Raw genomic sequence first — 27,904 nt, 5'->3', positions numbered from 1 at the left:
CACGTACAGATCATTGACTCTTGGTGCCCTCATGATGATCCACTCTTCAGGTATCACAAATCCCGGTTTCAAGATCAAACATTCTTTGTCGGTGAAATGAGTAGTATACATCCTGTCACAGATCTGGGAGATACTCAGCAGGTTGTTCTCCAGCTCAGCGATGTAGTTTACTCTCTCAAACGTGATAATGCCATTTGATAATGTTCCTTCACCTATGATCCTGCCTCCTTGATTACCCGCAAAACCCACATAACCACCATTAATGTCATTCACATCATATAGCAATGCGGTCTTCCCTGTCATATGCCTTGAAGCTCCACTATCCATTATCCACCTGGATACAAGTTTTGGAAGATCCTGCACATAACAAATCATCATTTAAACAACTTCAAGAAAGATGCCGATTCATGCTTCGCAATCCAGGAAGCTCCGGCAATTCAAACTGTTTAGTCAAACATAGAGTCCACCCAGGCCTCATCAGCCTTAGGTGCAACCTTGACTCTTGCAATTTGAATTCTGAAATTTTCAGCCTTGAGAGGCGGAAAATTTGCATCATAATCAACAATAATTGGCTCCTCAGCCTTTTTCTCCTCAGAATTTGAAACTTTCTTCTCAACTTTTGATTCAATTTTTGGTTTCCACACCTGTTGAATTACTACAACCCTTTTATCAAATTTATCATTTTGAGTTACCAACTTATTTACGGGTTCAGTTTTTGCTTTTACGTTGTCAATTTTACCGTTTTTCTTCCCAACAACTTTCTTCTCAACATACATCGGTGTTTTACCCTTCACATCAACTTTCTTTTGTTGAACCTTCACAGCTTCAGTCTTAGGCTTCACATATGTACACTTTCGTGCAATATGACCAACCTGGTCGCATCTAAAACAAGTACGAGTATCAACTACCCTACTCGTGCCTTCAGACTGAGCCTGTGAAGCTCTCTTCTCAAAAAATTCTTGGTTTGATTTTGTAAAAATTTCTTTTTCTTCATCAGCAAGTGAACTTGAACTATTCACAAACTTTTTCTTTTCGACATACCTCTTGTTTGAAACATTTCTTTTATGAAATGGTTTACCCCCCCTGATAACCACCCGACCAATTGTTTCTGTTGTTATTGTAAAAACGTGGTGGATAAGCAGCTTTCTTGTTGTAAACCCTCTCTTTCTTTCGACTCAGATTGTTCACTGTTGACAACTCGACTTCGACCAGTTTGAAAACATTTGTCAATTTGTTCAGATTAACATTCTCTAATGGAAACTCAGAATCCGAAAACAACTTATCCGATCCCAACATCTTGTACATGACAATATCAGATTCATCATATAAGTTGTTTTTGGACTTTTGCTTCGGAATGTATTTATCTAGAAAACACCCATCCTCCTCAGAAGTGTCACAATCCGGCTTAAGCACTTTGTCTATCACACTTTTCACCACATCATTTTGGACACCCTCTTCATTGGAAGACGTGAACGTGACATCAATGTTCTCAGGAAGTGTAACATCACTTTCTTCCTCAATTTCCACCAAACTAGACTGCTTTTTCGTGTAGTTGTCTAAAATTGGCGGTGGAACTTTGTGAAACCCTACACCCGTTCCATCAGAAAACATGTCCTCACCAGCTTTGTTTTTTCCTATAGGTTTGGGAACGATGTGCTGCAAAACAAAGCTAGCTGAGCTATAACTGTTTAATTTCAACTGAATTCTTTCATTTTCAATCTCAATTTCTTTAACCTGAAGTTTTAATTTTGCAATCTCATCCAGTTGTTCATTAATTAATTTTTCTTTTAATTGCAACACAGCTCTTAGATGTTCGTTTTCTTTGAATGTTTTTCCGTTTCGATCATCACTGTCTTTCACAACACTTTTAAGTTTCTCAAATTTTTCGGAGATCTGACGGTTTTCCAGAATTAACTTTTCATTTTCAGTTGTAATTTTGTCACATTTAGTGGTTAATTCATTAAACCGTTCAGTTGAAACTTTTAACTCTGTGTCACGATCGAGAATCTGATCTTCAAAAGTTTTAACCTTTGATTTCAGATTTTTCAATTTCTCATCATTCAAATACGTGACAGTACTACAAAAATTGCATTGTTTGTTGCAATTTTTGCAGTCAATATTTCCATCGACTTTATTACCTGACCTGGATGTTGACACACTTTGACTGACCTTCTCTTTTGACTCAGAAACAGAGATAGAATCTACCTCAAGTGCTTTCGCAGCTAGCACTTGGTCAGCCACTTTCTCTGAATTCTCCGTATCAACCATCTTTGATCTCTCAGTCTCTGCGTTTTCTTTCTTCTCTCTCTCTTCTTTTTCCTTTCTCTCTTTTTCTTTCTCCTCCTCAATCATCTTCGAAGTTGGTGTTCCCCACCACTTATGCTGCCAGTATTCATCATCTTCTTTGTATTCCTGAATGATGGCCTCAATATCTAGTGTTTTGTCATCAACCGCCACATTGCCATACCGATCAAGATAGCACTCTCTGTCTGGATCCCAACGATTTGCTCTTCTTGCTTCCAAGTACACACCAGAAAGTCTGATAATCTTTGTTTCAGCAATCAACTTCCTGTATTGGTACTTCTGTTCCTCTGTACGATCATCCTTCCAAGGAATTGGTTCATCATGACTTGCCATGAAAGCATAACCAATGGCATCATCTTCCGGCAAAACCTCTTTGCTCCAATCGTAACCCTCATCATCATAGATCACAGCTAAAGCCCTTGACTTTTCTCTTTGCTCTTCAGCCTGCTTTAGTCTGGGCGGCTCCGATTTATTTTGATGGTAGATTGCCTTCTTGTAATAATCGTCACGAAATGGATTTTCAGATTCATCAACATATGTATTCCGACATTCTCGCTTGAAATGGCCCTTTTGTTTGCACTTAAAACACGTCACTTTTGACTTATCGAACCCAAGCTTTGTTGACGGACCACCAATTGATTTCCTTCCGGTAATTTCCATAAAACGTTGCGCACGTCGAACAGCACTTGCCATTGCCCAACGAATGTCAATAAGCTCCATTTCCTCAGGATCTATCTGATCGTAGTCTTCTTTGGTCAGATTAGTATTTCCGATCTTCCCGGCTACCAAACCTTCATAGGACTCTAAAACAGACGCTAGAAAAACCATCTGTTGCTTGGCCGATTCTTCGTCAAAGTTTTGTGCATTCTTCAAATCGATTGCAATGTTGCACGAAAATTTCGCATCAGAACGATTTGTAGAAGACGTAGATCCACTGTGATACCCACTGTGACTTCCACTGCTTGAACTGCTTTGACTTTCTTTGTTTGTTGAAGAAACATTCTCAACAGAAAATGCCGTTTTCGGAGAAGTCGCTTTCGGCATCAAGCTTTTTGGATAATACAGATCCAGATTCTGCTGATAGGATGAGTGATTAACTTTGTATGTTTTCTTCAACTCTAGCTCATGACTTTCAAGTTTCTCAATCACCAAGTCTGGTTTCAATTTGTCAGGAGCAATAGTGTTCTTTAACATCAATGCATAATATCTCCAATCCATCTCATCAGGTAGTGAATCAAACAATTTATCAACTATCTCATCATCAGGATAATTGATCCCATGTCGAACAAGTTCCAGCTTAAGATGACCAAACCGTTCAATCATTTTACCCACTGATTCATTTTTCATACACCCAAACATATCAAATTCTTTCCGAAGAAGTTTCTTCTTATTCTTTACAATTTCCTCGCTTCCTATACATTTTGCTTTCAGTTTTTTCCACAAATCTTGTGCATTTGAGTAATCGATCAAGGAAATGATGTCTTCTCGGACGGATTGGAAAAGCAATGCTACACATTTTTGTTCTGCCACAAAAGCATCAATTTCTTCAGTTGATCTCAAGGCTTCACCATTCATTTTGCCATTTGCATAGCCATTTTTCATGCTTTTCCAGCTTGGAAATGCAAATGCCATCATCCAATCTTCAAACTTTGTTGCCCATCTACTATAATCCTCTATAGCCATAAGCTTTGGGGGTTTGTTGAATGTTCCGAATGCGCTCTCGGACTCCCATGCTTCTTTCTTTCTTTCTTTCGGCGGACTTTTATCTTTATTGCTTGATGACGTATCGTTGTTATCCGTACTACCTGAGAATGCGTACATATCGCTGAACGGGTTTAAGAAAATATCATCCATTTTGATTGTACCTGCAAAATCAAACAACACTTAGCAAAATTTTTGATTTTGAAAATTATCAGAACCACAAAAGCGGTCCAGAGTATTTTCAGAAAAGCGATCCAGAAAATGTCCAGAAAAGCGAGTCACAACTTGTTTGTTCGAGCGGACCAGAATGTGTCCGTTCGAGCGGTTCAGTATATGTCAAATGAGCGATCCAAAGTGTGATCTTTCGAGCGATTCACAATATGATCGTTCGAGCGGTCCAAGATACGTCCGTTCGAGCGATCCTAGCAGTCAAAATGTTTGAAAAAGCGGTTCAGAATGTTCAGAAAAGCGGTCCTGAAAGGTAATTTCGAGCGGTTCAGAACTTAATTTTGAGCGGTCCTCAATGTTCGAAAAAGCGAATCACACTTTTTAGCCTGTTTTTACCATTTTTAGTCCGTATTTTCACCTGATTCTTTCTAGGGTTTGTTAATAGTGTATTTTACACGTTATACTCGAAATTCAGACCATTTTGACCGTTGGAACCACTGAAAACTGAAAAAATGTGAGAGAAAGTGAGTAGAAAAGAGAGATTTCTGCAGATTTGTGCTGTCGTAGTATGAACTCCTCGTCCTGAGCTCTGATACCACTTGTTGGACCGTTCTATGACCCGAAAAGTCAGTCGAAGTAGTTCATCTTCACATACGAAGGCGGAATCAACGTAAGTAAAGTAACAACAGCTAATCCTTTTAATTCCTTGTGTTTGTATTGCTTTCTAATAAAATTTCAGCAGAGTTTCGGCACCTCAGCACATACATACACTTCTACACATTATGAACCGCTCAACCCTATTTATAACCAACCTGGGTCGCTTATGTGACAGTCCAAATAAGCGATCCAGCACCAATGTCACATAAGCGATCCACACTCTAATGTCCTAAAAGCGGTCCAGGCTTCATGACACAAAAGCGGTTCACATTACAACATTGACACATAAGCGGTCCTAAGTCTATAATACACAATATTTACACTTTGACCCTCTATAGACTATTCTTGACTTCAGACTTCATGTAGACGTAGTCAACAGACATTCCGTGCATCAACAGACGATTTCAAGCAACGCTTTATTAAACAAATCGAAGACCAAGTTTTGGCTGATAGGTCTACTCTTCAAGAGTTGAAGAGGTGTTTTAACGGACTGGAAGTTGGTCTGCTGACAAGAGACCAGGTTTCGAGGGACTTGTGGGCGATGCCGACTACTTCCGTTCGTGACCTGTGTGTTGCGAGTAATATGGAATGTGGAGAGAGAGACCTGGAGTTCATGAGAAAGATCAATGAGATACATCGAGAGGTTCAGTGCTCCATGGAGTTGAAGTTAAAGTTTCTTGATTTTTGCTATTAAAGTTAGATGTGTCTGATTAGTGTTCTTTTTTATATGTAATTGCTACTTTCTTAATACTTCATATTTTATAAGTATTAATTTTTTTATCAGAGTTTACTTTTACATCTTTTCATGAGTTTGAAGATAAAGAGACGGTGTTCCATTTTCGATAAATTAGAAAATATTTCATCTAAATTTTTTTTCTTAAGATTGTTGTTTGGTACCATGGATGATCTGTTTAATGTTCATTTACGTGCTGACTTCAACAATTTTGGAAGCGAAACAGTTTCAACAAACACGGGTAACTTTTTCCTTAATTTTAATTAAATTAAGATTGTTTGGTACTTGTAGATATTCTAGGGCTAAAGTCGAAAGCTACATTAGGGGCAACAGCACTCAATATGGTAGTCTTACAGACTCAAGTGTAGTTGTTTGATCAATTGATTCTAATGTTTTATTAGCACTTTATTGATTCTTTGTTAGTTACAGTTGATGGTGATCATAGTATCTTACACATGGTTGTTGTGAGTCATCCACATATATATCAACATTTAATTTCTTAAATTCTTGCTTGTATGTATCTTAATTTGTTCAGTTGTTGACTTTGTCTACGACCCTCCTACTTCTGTTTCACTATGCTGATTTTAGGTATGGTTTTCGTCTTTTCATTTTTTTTTTTTTTTTTGGTTTTGTTTTCAATGCACAATTTTGGTTTTGTCATAGGTTCTTCAAACAGACTGAATTTGAAGTTTACAAACAACAAAGTACAATGTACCAATTTCAATGCATGTAATAAAAGTATAAAAGACTAAGCCCATGATCTAATTGAAAACTGAATAGCCTTTCCTTAAAAGAAGTAACTTGGAAAGATGTTATGAGATGCAGTTGATTTTACTGCAAGAAAAAGAGAAGAAATTACCTGAATACCTTTTCCGGAGAGAAACTGTTGTGACATCAATTGATTTGATTGATCAACCATCAGACCGTCCTTCAAAATCCATGTAAACCAATGAGCATTTGACTTGCACCTGAGGCAGATCCGTCAATTGATCCGACGATCCACCAGTACCGTCTCGTGACGTCCTTCTTCAATATAAAAAACAAATCAAACACAACAGACGCACTGCACCTTCAAAACTACAAATCTACTTAAAAAGCCATATGATTCAATAATATATACCATGACAAATTATAGCCGACATTCATAGTTATAAAAGTATATTTTCAGATTTGAAAGTTAAATTATAATTTTAACAAACAATTTCCCGGTTTATTGAATTTAATCAGTCAAAAACAATATTATAATCTATTTAAATGGTAAAACAAATTTCAGTAAAATTACTATCGTTGGACCAATTTAAAGTTGCATTACTATAACAGGTAATTATATTGGGAAGTTAGTAGTAACTAAAACAACTACCTCGCTTCCAATGTTGATAACCCAGATGAGTTTTAGACAAGCCGACTTCTCATTTGTATTAAAAACTATAAAATATCACATCGGTCCGAGCTATACAACAATATATAACACAAATCAAGGGAGTTTACAAAATGACAACATACCTCTTTTTTTCCACTCATCGTCCTCTGAAGCATGATCTGAGTCATCATCTTTCTCGGCACATGTCACAAAACAAAAAATCACACTGAAACTCGATCAAATTAGACTGGAAATTGATTCGAAATCAATGGAGATTGACTGACATGATCAAACATTTAATTGACCAAACTAAAAGTTGTGTAAAACAGTTCAAAACGTTCAAAATATTTGTATAACAACTATAGTTATATAAAACTGTTAATCAATTTCTACAGATAATACATATCATTTAAAATATACAACCGAGCACAAATAGATCGAGTAATTTGAATGTATTGACTCAACTTAATAATTAAACTCTTTAACAGAGGACTGAGTAGCATTAAGGGAAGCCTAATATATGCATATGAAAAAAGTAAACGAAATCCTAACAAACCAATGGCTGCCTTACAATACCATCAAAATACAAACAACAAACTGAAAATAACATGTAACAGAATTAAATTAAAGTTATAAAATATAACTCAATTAAAATAACATGTAACAGAATTAAATTAAATTAAAGTTATAAAATATAACTCAAGAGGAGCACTTTAAACGTAGTTAGGCAGCCTTTGTTTTAGACATTGACACGCAAACAAAATAACTCAGCATACATAATCCCCCCCCCCTCTTTAACTTTAACATTTTTATTTCTTTTCCTTATTATCATGTCCTGTCACAGAATCATACAAGTTCCAATAATCAATTAGTCTTACATCAGATACAGTCTACCTACGCAAGAGACATCAATTAGTTTGAGCAAATAGAAAGGATCTTTAAATTAGCTAAATACCTAATTTCATGAACTAAACTCTACGCAATTTTAATTATCAACAATTTTCATCAGCAATTTTAAAACAGAGATCTTCTACCTGATAGAAAACAGTTGACAGCAGAGCTCTATGAAAACACTACATGTAATGAAAAACCCCAAATTAGAACCCTATTTTCTAAAATACAGCAAATTACCACAAATATTAAAGGATTACATACCAAGATTTGGCCCTTTTGAGTACACTTGAGGAACATCCTCTTCTTCTAAACCTGGCAGCACACACCAAAACCTCACAAATCAACACAGTCCGAAGCATTTGTATTCACCAAAACAATCCGAAGCGTTTGTATTCACCAAATTTAGTAAGGATATTTCGCATCTGCAACGTTCTAACCAAATAGCTCCAAAATTAACATATCTGCAACCTGACCACAATTTTCATTGCTCTTGTTTAAACCACATGAACATGTTCAATTAAGCAAATTCAGGCGATTCAACCGGTTCTTCTCAAAATGCAACGGATCTATTCAATATTTCAAACCTATAATAAAAAAAATCAACAGTTAGGTCAAAAATAAAGCTCAAATCCTTAACCTAATTAGAATCTATACTCTTAAATCATTTAGATCTATTCAAAATAAATACCTCAAAACATCAAAATAAGTGCAAACAAACTTACAAACACACTTAAATCAGTTAAATCTACTCAAAATTTCAAACATATTTTGATAAATCAACTATTAGGTTAAAAATTAAAGCTCAAAACAGTTAGAATAAATACATTAGGGTTTTTGGATCTACACATATATGAAACAAATTCAGCAATTGAAGGTCACCACCATCGTCGCTTCTGCAACCCGAAACACCACCATCATCCTCTTCGTTACCAAATCTATACATGTCAGAATTCATCTTCTTGTTGATCTCTGAATCATTAGACCGTTGATCTCTGAATTCATCTTCTTGTTCTCCGTCAGAATGAATTAGGGTTCTTGATTGACGCCCCTTTCTTTTCCGATATTTGAGAGAGAGAGATGCACGTTTGAAAAGAGAGCTTGAATTTTGAAAATTAAGTCAGGTTTGAAATTAGAGCTTGTATTTGAGAGAGAGATGTGTTTAAATTTTGAAAATGGAATCAAAACTATATTTGAAGTAAGGTTTGAAAAATGAAGTCAGGTTTGAAAATGGAGCCAAAACTATAGATTTATTTATATAGTTATATATCCGAATTATGATATCATCAGATCCTACGTGGCATACCTAAGAAGTTGACACATAAGCAAAGTGAGGTCATCATCTAAGCTCCTTTAATAGATAGTATAGATTCTACGGTGTGAAAAAATTAAAAAGAAAATAAAAAATGTAAGTGGAATACGGGTGGTAGCCCTTTATTGGCTCAACCTTTTCAAAGTAATAATAAAAAAATAGTTACTGTTAACCCTCTTTATAAATGTAGGATACAAGCGGGATTCCCGCGCTTCGCGTCGGGAACTTACACGGTTTTACTTTAGTTTGTTATGTTATCGGCACTCGCTATAACAATCGGAAACTATAAAACGAATATCAGTACCGGTTCAGATGATACTACTATCAGTACCAATGTTGTTCGATTGTAATAGCCCTAAATCTGAAAAATTACCACAAACTATATACAAATACATTTACTTTGATTAATTTAACTTAAGAAAAAAACTCTAAAAGAATATAATAAGAAAAAATAAAAAATTAAGTCATGTAGTTAACACTAAGTCACTGTTAAATATATAAAAGAAATATCACATATAAAAGATACACTAATTAGTCCACTTAACCTTTTGATTTGCAATTTTTTTCCTTTAGTTAAACAAAAATTATTATGAATCAAAAAACTATACAAGGGGTGAATCGAACCCACGCCGACCGGATTTTAAATTATAGCCCATACCACAAAAAAAACATAGTGCTATGTTAATTTTCTCTCTGCAAATATATAGAAACAAAAAAAAAATTTACATGGTGGATGCCAAATTGCCAAGTGACATCCATTCATTGGAGGCACCACCCACTTCACCCAATCAATCTCTTTGAATTTGTTAATACACTAGGTTATAACCCAGAAATACTCCCGGGTTGTTAATCTATGTTTCTAAAATAATATATATACATATATATGAATAAATGAAAATTTCATGATGAATAGGGTAGATTAATCGATGATACGAACGTCTGTAGAAGTAAACATTTATAAAATGTAATACTGAGAAAAAACATTTATAAACCCTAATACTAAACACTTTAAGCAGCAACTTCTTCTTTAACTTCTACTTTAAGACGTTCAAGACGTCATTCAGGAATTACCTTTCATAATGTAAGAGAACCAACATCTGAAATCTGAAAGATTTTGGGAAAAAAGAATTTCATTAGTCTCTTCAATGTTTTAAAAAATAATATATGATAAAACAAAATAAGAAGCAAAGGAACAATCATTAGCGACGATATTCATTGGAAGTTCAGAAGAAGATGAATATAGTTGTTTGAACACATTATGCATTTTCTAAACACCAGCAGAAAGCTAAAATAAAACATCATAACACACGGTTATAATTATAGAATAAAAACTTTTATCTTCTAAAAAAATAATTAAAACTAACATAGGTTTATCATCAATGGAAAACATGAAAATACGTAGAAATGATAGTACAATACATGAAAAGTTACTGGAAATTTAAAGAGTGATGAAAAAAATATGACTGAAACATAAGATAGTCATTTTTTGTTATACGACTGTCCCAAACAACTTTGGTGAAGCCATCACCAAGTACAGGGCCCAAATCAGTTTTTTTCCGTCTTACAAACCATAACTTGTTGCCATCAACAATCTTAACAGATTATTTTTAAGGTGGTTGCTCTCCCCACATCATTGAAGCAAAGTCATTAGGTATTTCCTATGAGTTTATTAAAAAATAAAACAAAAGATAAACATCAGCTATATTAAAATATGAATAGTAATTAGAAAACCAATAAACATATCAAAAATAATGGGTCATCTTACTCAATCAGCTTTAAAATGATGGATTGTTGTTACTCTTATCCATATCTGCAATTTAATTATGAACGCTTAAAAAAAATAAAACGGTAAACTATTTATAGAAACATACTCATAATAACGGGAGAAACTTATAAAACAAAAAAAAGGAACGATTTCAAAAAATTTTAAAAAATATTTATTTTTAGAAACACAATCAATATTCCGAAAAAAAACATATCAGACAATAAAAATATACAAATTCCTTAATGGATTGATAATTAATACAATACAAAATTTATTACTAAAAAAAGACAGTAAAAAAACTGAGCATAAATGATGAAACCTAAAACTATAAGGGATCAAAAATTAAGAAAAAAAAACTATCAAAAGAAAATTACCTGTAACATGTTCGACGAAGATTGATAGTCCGGCAGTGGCATAACATTTAGGTTTATTCATGAAAAAATTTAAACCTAAACAAAAGAATCAATAACAACATCACTCAATAAAGACATCCACAAAAAATAATCCCCTCATAACATTCAAATCAGATAATGTAAATCATAAACAACAAAACAAAAAATACATGAAAATTCTTTAAAATTGAGTTAAAATACTTAAAACACATAACAATCTAATATTGTTTACATACATTCTCTATATGTTTAATGATCTACAAAAAATAAGAACAACAACAAACATTACCAACTGCCGAAACGGTTTTCAACATCAAAAGCTTAACTTTTCTTGAATAAATTGAAGATCGAACAACATAAACAAACAATATTTAGCCATCATCATGTAGGTTTACCTTAGATGTTTTTAAAGATTCTTGATTGAATATGCAGATCCAAGTCAATAGGTAGAGAGATATGGAGGTCAGCCATAAATAAATAGAAGTTTCATACCTATTTCAATTAAAAAAACATATCAGTAGCAGATGGAGGTCAAAAAACAAAGAAACAACGATGGTGATTAAGTTTGAATCTTAAACCACATATAATCAACAAAGAAATTAAAGGGAAACTATAATGCAAAGATACTATTTTTTTATTTCTAACCTGATGATAAATGTCGCACTCAGCAAGGTTTCGATTGCTTTTCCCCAAAAAATTGGCATGACATATAAATCTAGCCACATAAGAATGAAAGATATACAAAATTAACAATCGGAATCACAAATAATACTGAAATGATTTACTTATGGAATAAGAACCGGAAACAATCGCCGCTGATTACATGTGAAAAAATTATATAAACATTCACGTTACAAATGGGAAAGAACGATCAAATATATAACATAATAACAATTGGAATAACAAATAATACTAACCTGATTTACACTTGGAATCGTAACAATAAAGGAATCGCCGATTATATGTGAAAAAACCATATAAACAACATTAATAATAAAGACGGGATAAACCAACAAAGATGGATGAAATTAACAATCAAAATAACAGATATCAAAATGATTATTACATACCGATCGATTGTAGAGTTCGAATCGTAGAACAACAATGAAGAAGAAGGAGGAACATTTTGAAAGGAATCGTAAGGAAGAAGGAGGAGGAACATGGTGGCTGATATCTAGGGTTTAGAGAAATGAGGTTATGAAACCTTATATAATATCCATATTGTTAATGGGTTATTATGTGAGACCAAAAAAGTCCGACCCAATATATGCCGGATCCCGTGTCCAACCATATATTTAAATTTTCTTAAACACAATTTTATATATATTTTAAATAATGAATAATGCGTGACTAATAAGGTATATTAATTAAATGTTAACGTCTTCAAAATTAAAAATAATTTTCAAATGTAGATTAGTTGGGCAATTAAATTTAAAGACAAATGCAACTCTACTTTTTTCAAAATTTTATGAGTTGTTGGAAGCATCTCTTCTCTTGACATAAGGTGATTCAGATATCAGTTATCATACTAAAAGCATCTAATCATAATCAGTCTTCATACTAAGAGCATGCAAAAGGCTGGTTAAAGCCCAAAATCCAAACCCGTCACATCACTTGCCACATCATTCCAAACTTTAACCATTACAAACTTACTTTTTCTTCTAACACTAAACCATTCAAAAACTCCACGCCACACCTCACTTTTGTAATTTTAGGAATGCCCGCTTAATACGCGGGTTTCAACCAAAACCATATTATTTACTTTGAAATGAAATATTCTGTACAAATACATACATTGGAAGAAAAAAAACAGAAAGCTATTCAAATGCCGTAAAAAACTTCCTTGTAGACTACATTTGATCCGATCAATATCCAAATAATTTTAAATGGATGGATCACTATCCGGATCGATCCATATTAAAAAAAATATAATAAAAAAAACACTAAAAATGAAAAAAATCACAAAAAAATCAAAAAATAAAAAAAGAAGATAGAAAATTAATTCTATATTTAATAAATATAGTTAAAAATATATAGGATAGTTTAAAAAGTACAAAATAAATTTCAAATTTCACTAAAAATCTCCTTGTACACCACATTTGTTGTCTTACTTGCGACATTTTATGGTTATGGAGATCTCATAACCGAACCATTCGGTTATGGTTAGTTATGTATAAGATGATCTTCATAACCGAACATAACCGAACCGAACCAAACCGAACCGATTGTGTTTCATCTTCTTCATTTATAAATAGATATCTATTCTCTCGTTTCCATCATCCCTTCTTCATTTGCAGCTTCAGATGCACTTGCAGCTTACTTTTCTTCATTTGAAGCTTCCGAAAACACCTGAAACTCAATAATGAATAATGCGTTAACCCGACCAACAACCGATCTATTTTAAATAATACAGCAAAATTGCAATATGCCACACTTTTTTTAATAATGCGTTACCCGAACAATATCCGAAACTTAATCGTAACCGAGGATTAACCGAACTTAACCGATGCCAATGGTCGGTTACGGTTACGGTTACCGTTATGAATTATCCCATAACCGAGCTATCGGTTATGGTTATGGATTATCCCATTAACCGAACCGTAACCGATATGCTCACCCGTAGCTGAAACAGCCGGCCTTGCCCCGTAATGAACTAAGTTACGGTTTTTCATTAAACAAATATAGGTGAGGCTTTGCTAGCATGTGATTTCTAGAGCTTTTGGTGTAAAAAATCAGTGTCCCAATTTATGCTTATGATGATAAAATTAAAAAAAAAAACAGAAAATAAGTGATAATAGTAGGTATATTGGTACCTAATGGGGACTGTGTAGACTCATCAAAGATATAGATGCGAAGAACACGATCAGAGAAGTTGTTATTGTTAAACGCAAATTCGAAATCACCTTGGTTGCAGCGATCTTCAGAAGAATCCATGATTAGTGTTCTTAAAATTAGTTAGTTTCCTAAAAATTTAAAAATAAAATAAAAATTTTATTAGAGATATAGATTCTCATCTTTATCAAGCAGCTCTCAGTGACAAGTGACCCAAATTAGTGACAAAGTGAAAATACAATTTAAAGATACCCGAGTCCTTTTGAAGATCATATCCTTCGATTTGCCAAAATCTTTCCCTTAGTAAATCGAGTCCATTCTACAAAAAGAACCAACCAAATGATAAGCGTTTAACTACATAAAATCAACTTTGGTGTCGATAGTATGCTACCATGCTGTACCAATGGCGGTCCCATGATTTTATGTACAAACTATAAACTTATTGACGGGTTATGATGCACATTTATAATTTACTTTTACTAAAAAATTATTATTAATAAAGCAACAGAAAAATTAGTAAATATATTTAACACAAGTAAGGAAATTTAAATATTTAATTCATATAAAAACAATACGATAGTAATAATAAGGCAATGCAGCTATGAAGGTTAGACAACTAAATCAAGTGAACGAATAAGAGCAACTTGTGCCTGGTGGACCAAATCCACTCCATAAATTGGATTTTTGACAAAATATCAATTCTTGTAATAGAGTATAAAATATTTAAATGGTTTCTTTTTTTTTCTTTTTTTTTTTTTGCAAATTAACAATTCTTGTGCACTTAAACTTACATATTGGTGGTGCAATTTGTAGTAGAAGTGTGTTAGTTGCTTATTGCTGGAACTCTGCTGGACATCGTTATGACTTCAATTTTTATGGCAGCACTTCATTGAGACATTTTGTCGAGTAATTGGTGTGCAATTATGTACCAATGGCTTTAGAACGTTGACAAATCTTAAATCTTAGATCAAATCCACCCTTTCCGTGTAATCTTTTCATAGAAATAACACCATTAAATAAAGAATACAACAATTCTTGTATAGCTAATGAAAAAAAAATACCACATCTAACAGATCAAATTCACAATCAAGTTTATTAACGAAACTAAAAACAATAAGCAAAATCCATACTTTTGTCTTTGCGGAGAGCTCTAAGCTTCTTCGGCGGTAGCCAAGTGGCCAGCGAGCGATGTTATCCTGCAACTGTATACATCTTCACGTCGTTAATGGAGGTCGATTTCATAGTACCTCCTTGGTGCAAATGCCTGTCATTCCATAATAAACAAAATAAAGTTCTTTTATTGTGCAACATATACTATTAACAGCAACAAAAAGTCTCTCCAATTTACCACACCATAAAAAGTCTCTCCAATATCTTTCACAACCAAATACTACAACATATATTCAAACACAATATACGAAGTAGGAATAAACTACCTTCAAAACAACTTCCATCACATCCAATATAGAACCGAACCATCCATTGCATCTCTAGGAGGTTTTCCGGACGCCTTTGAAGTGAAAAACTTCTTATCCACGTAGACACTCTTTATAATATCTCAAACTTTCTCCACATTGCTGTAATAGCGAGCATGCATAAAAAACTAAATTAACATTCTTTCTACTCAAACACTAAATGTAAAAACGTAAAAGTATAAAAGTGCATCACCTGTTATGTAGAAGTCTATGTTCTCGTGGGTCCCAATCTCTTATAAATGTTTCCATTGCACGCTGGAGAAGTAAATTGTAAATATCGTGTGAGTAAATAAACAAATTCCCCCGACAGAAAATAATATTAGATGATATCTGTACCTGATTACTGCCTTCTTTAAGGGCTTCAACTTCTTGTGAAGTAAAATTAGACATTGACACGGATTTAACATGGTGAATAAACTCACCTCTGCGAAACGCATTGATACAAATTAAAATTGATTAATCAATGTTATAATGTATGCAATTAACATTTCAAACATGACAGCACACACTATAGTGTTATTATAATAATTAAGTTGTGGAGAAAGTGATTAGCAAAAACAATATTAAGTTGTGGAGAAAGTGATTAGCAAAAACAATCTATAGACAGTTTTCAATTCATATTTTTAGCATTATTTTAACAATTTGACCCATTAAAATAGAACATAACCCAGATCAACCCAATTAACCCAGATCAACCAATTTATAATTAAATGGGTTGAAATAGCAAACATCTATCTTTACCTGTCTATGACATTTTATTCATCAATAATTCTTTCTTCTCTTTTTCTTAAAGATAATTAATTTTGCATCTAAGGCCTGCAAAGAAGAAGAAAAGAATGTGAAACTCATTTTCATTAGAAAAAATAAACTATTTGTAAGAGCCTAAAACTTCTACGGAACTACACAAATTATGATTCCACCCAATAAAGATAAACTTCATTCAATGTGGGGTAATAGCATCATTGCAATTCATCAAATTAAAAACTAAATACAATTTAATGATCTGAAAGAATGCATCAATCCCATTTATTTTTAAGTGATTCTTATTGCTTATATACTCATACAAATAAGAAGTGATTTTATTATTATAAAGCTTCAGGTTTATATAATTATTATAAGCGATGAAAGCGTATGTTCAAATTATTCTTACTTGCTCTTCTACAACACCATCAAGAAAAACACCTAACGTGTTCATACTCTAACCGCCTCTTGTTTAAACTAAAAAGAGCAAATTTACATGCTTTCTCAATACAAGACATGTGTGCTTATATCTGCTAATGAAATGGTAAACATAACCATATTCTAGAGTAAATTCAAGCTAAGCTAACCTTATCATTCACTTCATAGAACTTTAACTTTTCTGTGAATATGCAATCCCCATTGCTAACCTTGAATTGATGAGCTCCAATCTACATCAACACAACATACATATCTTTATTTGTAACATATACATTCAATATTCATCAATTGCCTACACACACATGTTAACATCGGGTCCTACTATTCATCAAAACTTTTGGATCTAGATGCGGAAAAACAAACCTTTGGACAAAAGTCGCAAAACTGGCCAAACCTCAGCGACAAAAATCGCATTTTACTCTAAACAAAAATAACATACCAGCATCCTCCTATTTCTCTGCCAATGTTGCAATTGCTCCTGTTGAGTGCGTCTCGGTACAGCAGGGCGTCCGTCACTTTGAAGAGCCCCACTTAAGTTCTTTGCAGCAGTGAAATCATTTTCCTGAAGATTAGTGCAGTCTAACGGTTTACATAATCCAAAATCTAATAGTTTCATGTGGCCGAATTTATCAAGCAGCAAGTTATCAAGTTTAATATCCGTGTCACAGTTAAAAAACATTACATTTCTGATAAAAAAAAAAACCCATCACGTGTTTGTATGAAGTGAATTAAGGAAAATTGTTATAACCTCTGAATATAGTTATGTTTGTGAATGGATTCGATTGCCAAAACAGTTTCTCCGACATAAAACCAAGCTTCCTCTTCAGTTAATGTATCTTTTCACATAAGTAAAGTCATTATATCTATACAAAAAAAATAGCAAAGTTGGGTAAGCGACACATAAGTTGAAGCCAGAATGATTTACATGTATCATCTAAAACAAATAAATCATTTGGTATACGTGGTAGTAGAACCTCATCGTCACTGAAGCGTTGCGCTACAAACTTGTCAAATAGCTCTCCTCCAGCCACATATTCCATAACTGTTTTGGAACAAAGTTGACATCAACAATTAGAAAGCAACTTATATGTATAACTATTATAATGTATAGACTATTATAGAAAAATTAAATTACAAAATAAATTTGTAATCAAAGAGCAAGGAACACTAAGAACCCAATTAGTAACATGTGAAATAGAAATCACTTTTGCTGTAGCATTTCATCAAGCACTTGGTGTGCGTCTTAAAACTTTTAAATTGTAAACAAAATACTGGATATCAAACCTAATACTTGTATACATACAATAACCAATGTACAGAAATAATTCATATCCAAAAGAATTTACAAACAACTGTACCGTTTATATATTCTTCAATGGCGAGAGAAGTGTTCATATCCTCATACAATCTACCTTTTGAACTTTGAAGAAAGAAAAACACATTATAAAATATAGGAATTCTGATACAAAACATCAAGATTCAAAGTGAAATCGCTCACATTCATTACCTAATCATCAAGATCCAAAGTGAAATCGCTGAATGGCGGAACTGAGGTTGAGGGAGAACTGCGTAGCGGGATTAGGGTTTGGTGATTAGAAATTAGTGTTTGATTGCAAAAAAAAAGAAAAAACTCAAATTTAGGAAACGTGAATGGGGAAGATACAATAGGGTTTGAGAGCAAGAAGAAAGGTATAAATCCATATCAAATACAAAATCAACATACCTGGAAGAACTGAGATGTGAGAGAAATTGCAGAAGAGGCAATATGATCTGGAATAGCGTAGCTGAGATGTGAATCTAGGGTTTCAAGTATGATGCGGCGAAGGAGAAGAATGTGGATGTAGAGAAGTTTAGGTTTTTTAGATGCCTTATATACACGGGTTTGGAAAACCCATACATCCGACCCGAAAATTGCCGGATCCCGCGTTCACTTCTTTTTTGGTTTGTGTTTTTAGAATTTTGGTTTGTGTATTGAGAATTGAGATGGATTCCCTCCCAAAATCAAAGCCCACTAAACCAATGCTTGCCACATCATCAAATTGGCTTCACCATCCAAGGACAAATAGCCCAAATCATCTCCTTTATTAATATATATAGATAATTACTGTATAACCTCTTTGAATCTTCCTATACTAATAAATGAAAATCTTTTTGTACACGTGTCACTCTCTGGTGCCTCATCCCTTTTAATAATAGTATTACATATTAATTTTATGCACAAAATATAATATAATATTAATTAATATAGTTAGAGATAAACGTCTAAATTCAAATTTAATTAATAATTATCTATAACAAATATAAATGTATCAAATAATATAATAAGTATAATATTATTTAATATAGTTAGAGATCAAACGTATAATTTCAAATTAATTAATAGTAAGAGTTAATTATATAGTTAGTCCCTGTGGTTTGTATAAAGTAACATACTTAGTACTAATAGTTTAAAATCACATTCTAGGGTATTAACTTTTCATTTTGTAATGTTTAGAGGTATTAACGTTATTTGTAAGTTTAAAATCACATTCTATTAGTACCTAAGTATGTTATTTTATACAAACCACAGGGACTAACTATGTTAATACCCTAAAAGTTAATACCTTCAAATGTTACAAAATGAAAAGTTAATACCCTAGAAGGTGATTTTAAACTATTAGTACCTAAGTAGGTTATTTTGTGCAAACCACAGGGACTAACTATGTAATTAATTATAATAGTAAATTACTTTTTAAGTCCCTATGTTTTAGTGGTAACCACTTGAATCCAAAATCAAAAAGTTTAACAACTTAAGCCTCTAACCGCTCATTCACACCCTCTGTAAAAAATTCAAAAAACCTTTTGTAAGGTTGAGTTCTCTAAGTTCTCACAACTCGTAGAAGTTTTCATTTTACCCTAATCATATATATTTGTTAAGATAAAATATATTATTTGGATATAAACAATAATTACTAATAAAGTATCAAATCACATGTACAGGTAACGAAAATATAACTGTTCTTTTGTTTTACTAATTTATCTAAATAAGTCATTTCATTAATAAGGATTATACATAAGTTTATAATTTACATTTTTCGTCATACAACCCGTGTAATACACGGGGTTGTAAGCTAGTTTGTTAGATATATAATATAATATAATGGGTTAAGAGAATTAGTGATATTATATTAATATTTTGACATAAATAATGTAGACCGAAATATGTTTTGATTGCTTTGTCAATACATTAATTGTCATGTGATTTTTGAAAATAAAAGAACCTAAAGTCACAAAACATATCAAAACATAATCATGACTTTTGAATCAACCAAATAAATACCGATAATTGAACTGGTCAATGTTACTTACTAGTACACTGGTCAGATCTGTTTAAAAAATTGGAAATCGTTACAACTAATCTTGCTCTACACTTTTACTTCACATGTCATTAAAAATAACGCACAAGCCTTTTCATTTCACACTTCACATTTCATTCTTCACATTTTAGGTATTTGAATTGGAAAAAGATGGTTCTTGTAAGTTGATGATTTTAGTGTTATTGAGATATTTTGGTTACTTAAAGACTAAATGAAACATTACAATATACCAGTGGGGACTTAAAGTGTTAGTAGGGGTAGTACGGACTACCCTTCAACCCCGTCTACGTAGTGTAAAAATACTCCTTAACTCTATTTCGGTAGTGTAAAAATACCACTCAATTTCGTTTCTGTTATATAAAGTATACCCATGATCCTAAAAAAAATTAGGATAACCCTATCCTTTTGGGCTAGTTCCCGCCACTGCAATATACATTGGTGCAAGTAAGAAGGTGTGAAGTGTACGCTTGTCTATCCACGGCTATTGTAATTTCATTAACCAAGAAATTCAGGGGTTCAAGGGGGTTGCGTTCCCTTGGTGAGGTTCGGGGCCGTGCAAGCTCAACTTGATTTGAGCTTTTAACGAGCAGATCTTGAGTAACTTACGAACGATTTGGCTCTAAAAGTGTACCATAATTAAATTTAACATATATTAAAAACGTACATATAAAATTAAGGGGTCGTTTGGTTCCAGGAATTCCTAGGAATTGGAACTGGAATTTAAATGTGTTTGGTTAATAACTGATGAAATTATAATTGGAAAAAATCCTTCAAATTCATAGGGAATTAAACTTTCCATCACTTATCCCATGGAATTTGAAAACATTCCAAAGGAATTGGTTGCAGATAACTTAAAAGCCCATCCCAAAATAAACCCAATAGTTACGTTGATGTGTTCGTCTTTCACGGACCCCTCCAATTCATTTAAATGTATTATATTGATTTATGTTAATGTTAATTTTTGTTGACACTTCATATGTGATAATTTGTTTGAAAAAATCTATTTATGATCGTAAAATGTTAGTTATCCATAGATAACTTTGTATAATTTAATTTTATTGTATTCTTGAGAAAAAAATACGATTTTTATAAGACCATGCATACAGTGGCGGATCTTGCCCGTTGAACGTGCCAGGGCCGAAAGACACAGGCACTAAAAGAAGCCCGGGCAAGCCCGGGCCAAACATAGTATATATAAAAAATTTCGATCGAAATGCGGAAAATTAGCACTACGGCCGAAAAACTTGCTCGGGCCGTGGCCCTGCCACAGCCCTATTAAGAACCGCCCTTGCATGCGTAGTGGTTTAGTGAATAATGCCCCTACCCTTGGGCGTTTTTCGCCATGTGGCAGTCCAGTCAGCAAGAGGGCATTATTGGGCGTTTTTACGAAAAGGGCGTAGTGGGATAATGCCCAATAATGCCCTGTCAATCATTACACAATTATTAAAATTTTTAATTAAAACTAATTAAATTTCATTTAAATAAAAAACATTACATTCTTAAATATTTTTTTTCAAAAATTAAATAGAAAATATTACATATCTAAATTACAAGGACCAAAATTCAAATGTTCAAAAGTTAAATTTAAAACATATCTAAACCATAGGGACCAAAGTTGTAAAAACTAAACTTTTTAAAACCTTTTCTGCATTCCATCATCTTCTTCGGTTTTTATGCAGGTTTTCCGGCAACAACTCCGGCCAGCCACAAAACCTCATTCCAGCTCGAATTCGTCCCATTCCGGCCCAACCTCCAGCTATCTCCATCTGATTGGCCAAAAAATTTGCCCTTTTGGCGTGATTTGAAAAACGCCAATCAAATTTTTTCTCGAAAAACGCCCGATAACGCCGGCATGTAAGGGATAGGGGCGTGATTCGGCCTTTTTTTTTTTTTTTGAATTTTTTTTAAAAAAAACGTCCCACTACACATGGTCTAAAAGTATTTATTTTTATTTTAGAGGCTATAATCTATATCTATATTTATATCTTCCTCTTCCTATCCTATACTAATAAATGAAAATTTTTTTGTACACGTGCCACTCTCTGGTGCCTTCTCACCTTTAATAATAATTATTACATATTAATTTTTTTGTATACAAAATATCTTCCTATACTAATAAATAAAAATTGACCAGTTCGAATTATTATCGACCAATAACTGACTTGGGATTATTATCGGCCAAATTGAGTTACGTGGGATTATTTATTTCCAATTCGCCTTGTTTTTTTTTTCGCTAGAATAGATAATTATTTTAGGTCCGGGGCATATGCTTCTATCAAATTATACTTGTTTTTAGATGAATCGCTATAATGGTTTAAACTCACTATTTAGTTGCACAATTCTTTCAAATGTTAATTCTAGACAACTTAGTTTCATCTTTGTAACAGGGATGAGCAAATGGTACCGGTTACCGGTATCAAAATTACCGAACCGGATACATTTTTCGGTATCGGTTCGGTACCGATATTTACCAGTTTTTACACCAAAATACCGGTACCGAACCGGTACTGGTATCGAACCGTACCATACCGGGTTTATTCGGTACCGGTACCCACTTTTGGAGATTTTCGGTATCGGTACCAGTTCGGTACCGAACGGGTACCATGCTCATCCCTACTTTGTAATATTAGGTGTACTGTTATAATTGGTTTAAACCTATCATTTATCGCACATTACATTAACATCTAGGATCGATTTTACGGTATAATACATAAATAATGATGAAATATATAAAAACGCAAGGATCAATCTCCACATTTTTGTACCGTAAACTCTCTTGAATACAAATTTGAGACGAGTGTTTTATGAATAAAATAAACAAATAAGCATGAAGGTGCATAAAATTAACTAAAATCATTGTATCTCATAATTTGAATGTGTCATAGAAACGAGATTCAACCCCATGTAATACATGTGTTTTTTACCTAATAATAAATAAAAAAACAAACTAAAATTTTATAATAAGTAAATAGTATATCACAATTCATTTTTAAAAGATAAATCTTGATAACTGTATGTGTTAACATATGACATTATATTTTATTCAACACGTGCAAAACACGAGTTTTTTTAAAGATATATCTTTTTTTTGTTATTTTTATTATATAAAAATACATTTATGCAGCCCGTGTACACACGGGGTTCAAACCTAGTAATATAATATAATAAATATTAATTAATATCCAAAAATAATATTTATATCGAAGTATTTCTTATATCATTAATATACATAGTAGAATTTAATAACAATTCATTTTGTATAACCTCATAACTTATAATTATTTTTAAAAATACTTACAATTTTATGATCATGTTACTTTTTTTAAGTCATATAATAAGATGGATTGTAGTATCTCAAGAGGGAAATGAAAACTTAGAAAATTATTTTGAATAGCTGAAAATAGAACTATTTCTTTTGTTTTACTATTTATCTAATAAGAATTATATATAAGTTTACAATTTACATTTTTTTCGTCATTCAATCCGTGTAATACACGGGTTTGTAAGCTAGTACCATATTATAAAGTAAACTAACGAAGGACACGTGTCATTAACTATAGTATATATTTTTTAGTTTTTCCGTCTTTCAATCGTACTTAATGTAGATAATTATTTTTTAATTAATAAATCTAAAAATTCATAAATCATTTATCTATTTATCTATCTATCTACTATCTATCTAAATTGTTTCTTACACTATAATTCAAAACAAAATGTGGAAAATTTCACTTTTTGTATAACCTACACATATGTAGGTTAAATTACCAACATGTATGTAGGCTATGTGTAGGTTAAAATCGTTGGTTCTTTTATGTATATATAATACACATATGAATGTAAGAAACATAAGATTTAAAAACTATGTACTTTAAATCCTAAAATTTAATATTTTAGAGTTGTTCTTTTTGTTTTTGAGATTTTCGTACAGAACAGGAAATAAACCTTATTACAATGATGATGATTGAAAACCAAGGTGCCCACAGAACACATACTGACATTACAAAATCGTCTATATTGAAGATAGTGACCTGGTCAGTCATTCATTAATACTTGAAAATCATCGGAACTTGGGAAACAGTTGCATCCGGACGAACTGGGGTTCCCTTTCATACGAGAGGGATGTCCCTCTCGGACGAGTGGGCCTGCCATTCGAACGATTGCAACTGTTTCTTAGGTAAATCAGTTAGGTTATGTTTGAACTAACTACCTACTCAACTGGAATTGGCTCAATCTTGAATATAGAGTTATTGACTTAGCTAGTGAGCTCAAAGAACCTCGGATCCAACTGAGTTCGAAGTCAGAAAGTTTGTGAAAAGGTTTTTGAAAGATTAACTACACCTTCAACGTGGTCCTCAACTGATTTTGAGAGTTCATACCAGTTGCTAAAGCAGATCTGGAAAACCAAGGGAAGATTCGTGAAGCATCTTGTAAAAATGTTTGATAAAAACAAAGAAAGGTAGAAGAATAAGAGTGAAACCAGTTGTTTACGAGCTAAATACTCACTTAGGAGTGACTGAGATATGCTTCAAGTGGTCTGCTCAATGTTTGCTCGAGAGAGAATTTCGGGTGTTGAAGATTTGGAAGTGAAGGAATGAGCTTTGCATTTATAAACTGGGATGGAAGTTTGGGACGGATGCGCCTCAGATGAATGGGCCAGGCCCATTCGCACGAAAGTGCTAGGCCCAAAAGCCCAATGTCCAATTTTGTTTGATTTTGTCGGTTTTAAGCGTTTTAAGCGTATAAGTGCAATGTATAAGTGATGTGCATAAATAAAGGAATGTATAAATGTATTTTGCACATATAATAAGTATGAATATGTATAAGTTTGCATGTAAATGGTATCAAGTATGTATGTAACACGAATAATCGACAAGTATTTATGAATAATGAATAATACAAGTATATAAAAGATGGAATTTTCATTATGATTCAAGTTTCGGATTACAATGTTTGGAACGATATACGAATACAAAGGAATACAAGTTTCCATAAATGGAAAGTACAATAAACTTGCTAAATAAGGAAAGTTTACAAAAAGCGAGGCGTTACAATAAGGGGTGTTGTTATAAATGAAAAGCTTATAAGTATTCCGGTTAAATGGCACATCTGTTTCTTTTTATGAAAATAAATCTGAAACAAGATGGCGCCCGAAAATATTCCATTTATCCATTATTTTAAGCTAGCTGTGTATTGACAAAGCCTATGGTATTGCCACTGGGATGGTGACTCGGGTGGTACATACCCTCTAGGTGGAGTTAGAAAAAATAAGAAAAAATAAATATGTGAAACTTATGGCATTAACCACTAGGATGGTGACTCGGGTGGGGTATGTCCGCTAAGTTGATCGTATACAAAAGCATGTCGAAGCTCATGACCATCATCCATTATCCATCATAAATTTACTCAAATATACATAAGAGTTTTTTATATAAAACGGTAATCTTATAAGCTTGAAGCGGGATTAGGTGGCGGTATGGTTTTTGAGTGTGAGTCCAGACGAATAATGCAATTGAACTTAATGGATCATGATTAAAGACTTGGAAACCGGTGGTTGGGTTTAAGTGGATCATATACCTACAATCTTAGTTAATACGTGATTAGACTTGTTAATAAGGTAACCGAATAAATTGAAAACCAGTGATTTGATTGTGATTCCATTGCAAGTAATTTTTCGGGACGAAAAAAGATAAGTATGGGGATGTGATGGAGAGGGTGAAACCCGAGCCTTAATGTGTGGTATCTTATGTGTTTCATTGTGTTTTAAGTGATTACATGCCTTGAATGTGATGACTACGAGTATTTGTGGTTTTACAAGTTAATCGCTTAATTCGGTGAAGTTAGGATGCTTGGTGATGAAGCAGAACTACTGAGGATGATAATCAAGACACATTATACTATTAGGGAGTTGTTTCGTGTTGAAAGATACCTTGGGAGTGCAAAAAACGTGAAAGAACGAAGTCTAGGGGCCTTCTAGTCATTTGATGAAAGTCATGTTGTGAAGGAAAATGGAAGTTCAAAACCCGGCGTAGGCTACGGGGGTACTAGTGTAGGCTACAGTCTAGTACAATGAACAGGGATGCAGTAGGAGCTATAAACTGTAGGCTACGGCTGTACTAGTGTAACCTACGGTTGAGGGTGTCTGCATTTTCAACAATTACGAACCATAACCTACAGTCTCAAACCGTAGGCTACGACGAGAGCACATTGGCAGCGCATGTTGACTTTCAAAAAGGGGGTTTAAAGGGTTTTGAAACCTTATGCCGAAAGGACTGCCTCTTGGACGATTTTGGGGAGATAGAAGAATATTTTTTGGGCATCTCTTCACCACTTTTCATCATTCCTCTCATCAAATCCAAGATTAAGATGATGTAATCAACCATTATTCGAGCTTGTGACGATCAATCAACCGAGATGAGTGGCTAATCATCTAGTGGTTTCCTCCGGGTGGAGGATTCTTGTAAGTGAACATATTTTATGTGTTTAAACTCGTTTGTGAACTTGGTAATCTAAGCATTCGATGCTTTTTACCTTTTGATTTGATTGACTAGTTGTAACCGGCTGATTTTATTTAAACTTTAGTTCTGATTCATTCAATTCCCAAGAGTTCTAGTAATATATCTGATAGGGATTAGGGTTGGTAATTTCGATTGATTGTTCATATGATAACCTTTCATTGTTTGCAATCAAAGTAAGTAGTCTTTCAATAATCACAACTTGTTAATTGAATTATACAATCATGTCTATGTGATTGTCACAATTAAACACATAACTGAAGTTTACTTTGAATCTAACATCCGGAGGAACCATTGTTTTCTCCAATTGTTTACAACTCGTTTTAATTAGTCGTTTGCTAAATCAAAATCTCAAACAACCGAATTTTACATTATTGCAATTAGTTCTTAGTACTTAATTCATAACACTATCCACCAGACTCATCTAGATTCGATACCCTACTTACTCTAGCTATCTAGTTTAATTAGGTTTTTGCATGACCCTTACGACAGTTATCACTAGGTGTCACAAAAAGTATGATGATGATGTTTAGGTTATCTTCCTTTACGATGATGGCGTGTTAAAGCTTTAAACATAGGGATGGCGTGTGAGTAGTTAAGGGATTCTTGTTGATTTCAAGTTTTAGATTAACTTCAAAAAATCAAACACACGAGCTTACTTTTTCTTAAGCTACCTTTAATCATATTTGATAACACATTAAAAATATAAAGTTTTACTATTCATCTCATTTGGAAGTAGATAAATAAGGGATAGTATTAATGTGTTATCCCTTATTATGTGAGAGAAAAATCTCCGATAGTTGAAACTAAGCAAATGGAATCAATGGTCTGTGACATGTGATCCATTGGTTCCCACGTTAATGGCGTACATGCAGTACGACATACCAACACAATGAGAAAAGTTATTACATATCACATTGTAGCTCTTTATAGAGAATCTATATCACACCTCGATCCGTAGCGAATATGGTATGGGACATGAGGATTTTTCATAGCTTAGACACTATTATAAAGTTTAATTATTTAAAGTATCCAAATTAAATTGTCACACATAATCATAGAAATATCCAACAAAAATTCAAACAATATCCAAAAGATAAAAACCATAAACAATTGTCCATATTATTACTAAGGCACATCCTAAGTGTCTTCACTTCAATCCTTTCAACCTTGTGTACCTGTATCATACGTAAAAAGGTTTTTAGGTCAACATAATGTCGGTGAATAGATCTAAGTTTAAAATAAAATATTTTTACCTTATTGTTTT

General features: G+C 33.1%; 3 long non-coding RNA genes across 3 annotated transcripts; all 3 read right to left on the bottom strand.

Annotated features, from left to right (window-relative positions):
• Positions 1-11,262: 11,262 nt before the first annotated feature.
• Positions 11,263-11,990, bottom strand: LOC110906192. Its single transcript, XR_002573735.2, has 3 exons — positions 11,929-11,990; positions 11,679-11,775; positions 11,263-11,340 (listed from the first exon to the last, which is right to left on the bottom strand). It is a non-coding gene; the product is annotated as an uncharacterized LOC110906192 (long non-coding RNA).
• Positions 11,991-13,499: 1,509 nt separating this feature from the next.
• LOC110906193 lies at positions 13,500-15,093 on the bottom strand. The gene is made up of 4 exons (XR_002573736.2): positions 14,907-15,093; positions 14,368-14,434; positions 14,097-14,246; positions 13,500-13,632 (listed from the first exon to the last, which is right to left on the bottom strand). It is a non-coding gene; the product is annotated as an uncharacterized LOC110906193 (long non-coding RNA).
• A 248-nt stretch (positions 15,094-15,341) lies between these two features.
• On the bottom strand, positions 15,342-16,002 carry LOC118489236. The gene is made up of 3 exons (XR_004886838.1): positions 15,927-16,002; positions 15,552-15,845; positions 15,342-15,379 (listed from the first exon to the last, which is right to left on the bottom strand). It is a non-coding gene; the product is annotated as an uncharacterized LOC118489236 (long non-coding RNA).
• Positions 16,003-27,904: the final 11,902 nt, after the last annotated feature.

The sequence above is a fragment of the Helianthus annuus genome, chromosome 17 (genome assembly GCF_002127325.2).
Source record: "Helianthus annuus cultivar XRQ/B chromosome 17, HanXRQr2.0-SUNRISE, whole genome shotgun sequence".
NCBI classification, from domain to species: domain Eukaryota; kingdom Viridiplantae; phylum Streptophyta; class Magnoliopsida; order Asterales; family Asteraceae; genus Helianthus; species Helianthus annuus.
Note: the sequence above shows the minus strand (reverse complement) of the source record. Positions and strands in the feature narration are given on the sequence as shown.